The sequence below is a fragment of the Micromys minutus genome (assembly GCF_963924665.1).
Source record: "Micromys minutus genome assembly, chromosome: 1".
NCBI lineage: Eukaryota > Metazoa > Chordata > Mammalia > Rodentia > Muridae > Micromys > Micromys minutus.
In genome coordinates, this window is record NC_137969.1 from 254,791,219 (window position 1) to 254,797,122 (window position 5,904).

At 44.3% G+C, this 5,904-nt stretch overlaps 1 pseudogene across 1 annotated transcript; it reads left to right on the forward strand.

Moving 5' to 3' along the window:
- The first annotated feature begins 3,830 nt into the window (after nt 1-3,830).
- Nucleotides 3,831-5,439, forward strand: LOC308418105 (importin subunit alpha-1-like; annotated as a pseudogene). The gene has a single exon. The product of its transcript is annotated as an importin subunit alpha-1-like (transcript).
- Nucleotides 5,440-5,904: the final 465 nt, after the last annotated feature.

The following is a 5,904-nucleotide window of genomic DNA, read 5'->3' on the forward strand; positions in this document are numbered from 1 at the left end:
GCCCTGGGAAGGATTAGGAAGATGGCTTCCAAGGTCTTGGGCCCAGCTATGTCTGATAGGACACTCACATATTTATTTCTCTTATCTTGTAGCCAGAACCACAGTCCCATGTTTTCTTTCTGGATCCTGGCTGTGGAGACATTTCTGACTCCACAGTGATCTGGGGATGCCTGGTCAAAGGCTAGTTTCTTGAGTTGATTACTATGTCCTGGAACCCTGGCTCCCTGTCCAGTGGTGCACCTGAACAAATGTCTATGCCCTAGAATCCCTGTTCTGTTCAATGGTGTATACATCTTCCTACTTGTTCTGCAGTCTGGGCTCTACTCTCTCAGCAGCTTAATGACTAATCCTGGCAGCACCTGGGCTAGCAAGACCTTCATCTGTAATGTAGTCTACCTGGCCAGCAAGACCAAGTGGACAAGAAAACTGGTGAGAGGATAGTTTTGTGCTTGAGGAGTCTACTGGATGTCAAGCTGGATCAGCCTCCTGCCTAGACAAATCAGGTTGGGCAGCCCTTACAAGGGACGGTAACAGTTCAAGTTGATAGGAGCCCCTGTGTGTCTGCCGTCTGGAGTCTGTTTATGCTCCTTTCGTTCAGGGAGTGATCCTTCATGGTGGTGGATCACATGCTGTCTCCTGGTCACCCTACTTGTCAAAGACCATATTCAGAACCAGCCTGACTTGAACTCACACCAGAGAGTCAAGCTCCTCCCTTCCCTGGCTTGGTGCCTTCTCTCTTTCAGACCTTACTACTGCTCACTCTTTCTTATAGAATATCTTGGGGTTCTGAGGCCAGGCTCATCAAGTGTCCCCTGTGTCCAGATGAATCACTTAGCCTTGCTTCCAGCTCCAGGATGAAGAAAAGTACCCAGGCTGTAGGGTGGCTCCATTTCTCCTCACCAGCTCCTGAATTCTTAGGGTGAGGATGTCTCTCTTCAACTTTCATCCAAAGTCTAAGGATTCACTTCTGATCTCTCTGACTCCAAAGATCACATGTATGGCCCTGAGCCAGGAGGTCTAATTCAGCTGGTTTGTGAATGATAATCAGGTGCGCATGACTCAGATGTTGGCCTGCAATGAGCAATATAACAATACCTTCCAGGTGATCAGCATTTTCAGCCAAGATTGACTGAGGGGCAAGAAATTCAAATGCAAGGTCAAAAGTGCACCCTTCCCAGTCCCCACTGAGAAAACCATCTGTAAAGTTGAAGGTGGGATCTGGGAGGAGGTAGATGGTATTGGGCTGTGATGGGCAGGGTATTGAGCTTGACAAAGCTCTCTACTTTGGTAGCAACTGCTGTGGCCCCTGTCTCCAAGAGGGGATGTCCAGGTGCTTCAGATATACACCATGCCTCCATCCAAGGAGCAGATGAGTAAGAACAAAGTCAGTCCCATCTGCATGGTCATGCACTTCTATCCTGGAGACATCGATGTGGAGTGTTATAGTCATGAAAAATCTGAGAAGAACTACAGGAATATGATCATGGGCTCTGATAGGTCCTTATCCTATAGTAACATTACTATGGACAAGAGCAGTGGGCGGGAGGGAAATCTTTCACTTGCTCTGTGGTACGTGAGGCTCTGTGCAACCACCATACATAGAAGACCTGGTTTGTGGATGAACGAGCGCATCACTCAGAAAGCCCTCCTAATTCTTAGGGAAACGGATTCCTGTGTGTTCCTTTTCTCCTTTTCTTCACACAAATAAACCACCCAACACTTCCCCAGGACCCACTGAAAATGTCTTGGTTCTTTCTGAGGTTAACCAGTGTGCCTAAGTCAATCACTGTGGAATCTAATTAGTGTCCAAGCCCATACCATCAGACTCAGAGCATTTGTACATATCTGGCCAGGTCTGTTGTCATCCCTCAACAGAAGAGGAGGTTTGTCTCAAAGGGGCTTCTCTCATCTCTGCCTACAGTCAGCTGAAGAGTATGCTGAACTGGGACATCCCCAAATAATCTCTTAAGAAAAGGAACACAAAGAACACACAAATTCTGACTCTTTCTATCTGTCCCTTTCCTTTCTTCCTGACCAAGGGTGTCTGTGACACTGCAGAGGCATGTCTAACCTATGTATACAATAAGTCATTAAGGCCAACACACTCAGCGGAGTAGACTGCCAAGCCACTGCCTACTGGAGTACAGGCCTTAGGTCAAGTAGACTCGGAACTGAGAGGTAGGGCAGGAAAGGAAGACTCCTGGATCATCTAGGTTGCACCATTAAGTTCAATGTGTCTATTGAACCCAGTGACTAAGCCAGAACAGTTAGGGGAGAGGGCTGTTGGCTTAGAGAGGGCAGGAAGCTGGTACCAGGATGGGCCTGCCAGACCAGCTCATGGGTCCTTTCTTCTGCATCACCTTGCCACAAAAGAAATTACCCCCAGCATCCCTATGTTGGAAAAGACACTGACTGCCCTCTCTGTCCAGGGCTGGAACTGGATGGTATCTGGGCTGACGCCCGGGATAGGAAGCTGGATGGGCTTTGGACAACCATTAGCCTCTTCCTGCTCATGGTGTGCACACAAGGTAGGTACTCTTCTCTCACTGTCCCTGTGATGTTCTATGTTATTCTTATGATGACCCCACACTGTCACCATACTGTTCTTACTCATATTCACCCACATACCTTCCTTATGTCCCCTACACTATCTCAATGGCTTCCCAAAACTGTGGCCATGCTATTTCTTCTGTATCATGTCATTCTTGCCCTGCCCCAGTGTCCTACCTGATGTCTCATGCTGTCACCACATCATGACCCTGCTTGTCCATGCTGTCTCCATCTTGTCTCAGCATCGCACATAAATTATGGTTCATGTTTTCCACTCTGTCTTCACACTTTCCCTACCACACCCACACTCCCTTTTTACTGCTGCCAAAATAAATCCATGCTGTCCCCACCACGCTCTAACCCTCTGTGTCATGTCATAAAGACTACCCCATCTACTCCACTTGCTCAACCATGTTCATTGATGCTCTATTAATAATATCCAGGAAAACAGCCTAGATGTCTGTCAACAGATAAATGGTTAAGAAAATTGTGTTACATCTACACAATGGAATACTATTCAGCAGTTAAAAAACGAAATCATGAAATTTTCAGATGAAGGGAACTAGAGGAAATGAATTATCCTCATTGAGGTAATTGAGACTGTCAAAGATAAACATGGTGTGTACTTGCTTACATCTGAATGTTAGGTGTTAAATCTCCTGGCTACAACTCATATAACAACAAGGTAAGGGACTAGGAAAGAGGGAAGGTTTTTCCTAGGAAGGGGAAATAGAATATACAGTTATAGATAGAATATATTGTTATAGTTAGAATAGGATATATAGTTCTAGTTATGGATGGAAAGGGTTTGGAACAGGAGGATCAAGTAGGAGAGAGGAAAAAAGGAATTAAGGAGGGATACAGGATAAAACTAAGGGCCACTGGAGGGGTTATATGGAATCCTAATACACTTGAAACATCTCCAATATGAGCTCTCCAGCCAGGGAACTAGGTAGGCTACTTGCAGATCTTTGCCTTATCATAGGGAAACCACCAGGGATGAACACACAGACACAGTTTATAGCTTATTGAAAGTCTTTATTCCAGACTGGTGGGTCTACACTCAGTGCAGCACTGAGAATTAGAACAAGAGGCTTTTATTTATTTATCTTCATTTTTCTCCCCTTCTACTGAAAACAGATCCTGACAAAGTCTGAGGGCTGAGAGGTAGTGGATGTTTCGACAGCCGCCGACCCATAGCATGAGAGCCCCACACCAACCTCCATGGAAGTCTGAGCCAGTTGTGCAGCTTTGCAGCTTTCCTTCTCCTCCCTGCAACCATGTGCACCAATGAGGATGCTTATTCAACAGCTGCCCTGCTTAACACATTCAAGAACAAGGGGAAAGACAGAAATGTGGTGCGGTTGAATAGAAGTTAATGTGGAACCCAGGAAAGGAAAAAAAAAAAAAAAAAAAAAAAACGATGACCAGAAATGTCAGCTCATTTCCTGATGATGCTACTTCTCCATTACAGGAAAACCGAAGCAACAAGGGTACTGTAAATTGGTCTGCTGAGGACATTGTTAAAGGAATAAACAGCAACAATTTGGAAAGAGAGCTCCAAGCTACTCAACCTGCTCAGAAACTGCTTTTTAGAGAGAAATGGCATCCTGTAGACAACATCACGTGGGCTGGTTTGATCCCCAGATTTGTGTCCTTCTTGGGAAAAACTGATTGCAGTCCCATCCAGTTTGAATTTGCTTGGGCGCTCACCAACATGGCTTCTGAAACATCTGAACAGACCAAAGCTGTGGTGGGTGGAGGTGCTATCCCAGCATTAATTTCTCTCTTGGCATCTCCCCATGATCACATCAGTGAGCAAGCTCTATGGGTTCTTGGAAACATTGCAGGTGATGGTTCAGCTTTCTGAGACTTAGTTACCAAACATGGTGCAATTGACTGGCTATTGGCACTTCTTGTAGTTCCTAATCTGTCATCCTTGGCATGTAGTTACTTACGTAATCTTACCTGGACGGTTTCAAACCTTTGATGAAACAAGAATTCTGCACCCCTGCCTTAGATGCTGTTGAGCAGATTCTTCCCACTTTAGTTAGACTCCTGCACCACAATTATCCAGAAGTATTAGCAGATTTCTGCTGGGCTATTTCCTACCTGACAGATTGTCCAAAGGAGCACATTGAGATGGTTGTGATGAAAGGAGTTGTTCTCCAAATTGTGAAGCATCTAGGAGCCACTGAATTGCCAATTGTGGCTCCAGCACTAAGAGCCATAGGGAATATTGTCATTGGAACAGATGAACAGACTCAGAAAGTGATAGATGCAGGGGCACTTGCAATCTTTCCCAGCCTGCTGGCAAATCCCAAAACTAATATTTAGAAAGAGGCCACATGGACAGTGTTGAATATTACAGCCAGACGCCAGGACCAGACAGCAAATTGTGAATCATGGCTGAGTCCCGTTTCTTGTTGGTATCCTCTCTAAGGAAGACTTTAAGACCCAGAAGGAGGCTGCAAGGGCTATAACCAACTATACCAATGGTGAGACTGTTGAACAGATTGTGTATCTTGTTCATCGCGGGATAATAAAACCTTTAATGAACCTCTTGAGAGCAAAAGATACCAAAATTATTCTGGCTATTCTTGATTCCATTTCAAATATCTTTCAGGCTGCCTAGAAACAAGAGAGACAGAAAAACTCAGTGTAATGACTGAAGAGTGTGGAGGCTTGGATAAAACTGAAGCACTACATAGTCATGAAAGTGAGTCTGTAGACAAGGTCTCGTTACACTTACTTGAGAAGTACTTCTCGGTGGAGAAAGAGGAAGATCAAAATGTGGTACCAAAAACTACCTCTAAAGCCTTCCAAGTTCAGGATGGAGCTCCTGGGACCTTTAACTTCCAATGCCCAGACAAGGCACAAAGTTGTTAGCTATGTGCTGTGTTCTCATAAATTTGCCTTACTGTTTCTCTACTAAGAACTCTTTTTAGGTGTTTTTTTTTTTTTTAATTGTAGCACTTTTTACAAAAGAAACGATACTCTAGCAGTTACAAACTGTAATCCTCTATGAAGCTGTCTTCTGAGTTTATTTCTATGTAGATTTTTGTACCCTGTCGTGTCCTGTAAATAAAGATTAAGTTCCATTCTTCTTAAAAAAAAAGAAAGAAAATAGATTATTTTCTCCTAAAATATATCCCAATTACAGTTTCTCCTCCCCCTACTTTCCCCAGTTCTTCTCTTTCTCCCTTTCCATCTGGATCCACTCCCATTAGAAAAGAGCAGGCTTCTAAGAGATAAAAACAAAACACAACAAATAAAATATGATATGCTAAAATAAAACCATCACAATGAGGCTGGACAAGGCAACCCAATGGAAGGAAAAGAGCCCAAGTGAAG